Source organism: Octodon degus, unplaced genomic scaffold, assembly GCF_000260255.1.
Source record: "Octodon degus isolate 3935 unplaced genomic scaffold, OctDeg1.0 scaffold00234, whole genome shotgun sequence".
NCBI classification, from domain to species: Eukaryota; Metazoa; Chordata; class Mammalia; order Rodentia; family Octodontidae; genus Octodon; species Octodon degus.
Genome location: NW_004524810.1, coordinates 1,539,043 through 1,539,315, shown reverse-complemented (window position 1 = coordinate 1,539,315; position 273 = coordinate 1,539,043).

The window sequence follows — 273 nt, the reverse complement described above, 5'->3', positions numbered from 1 at the left end:
ATTTCTGATAAATTATATTCTTGGTTTGATAGTTATTCTTATATCCTAATTCCCAAACTATTAGAAACCATTTTCCAAAATACTGGCAGTAGAGAATAGAATTATTTTTATGAACCTAGTTGTCTTAGCTACTTTTTTGTCATTTCTGAGACAAAATACCTGACACCAAAAGTGAAAGGGGCAAAGGCTTATTTAGCTCACAGTTTGTGGTAGGTTCAGTCCATAATCAGCTGGATCCAAGCCAAGGTGGCACATGGCAGAGGGACAACAATT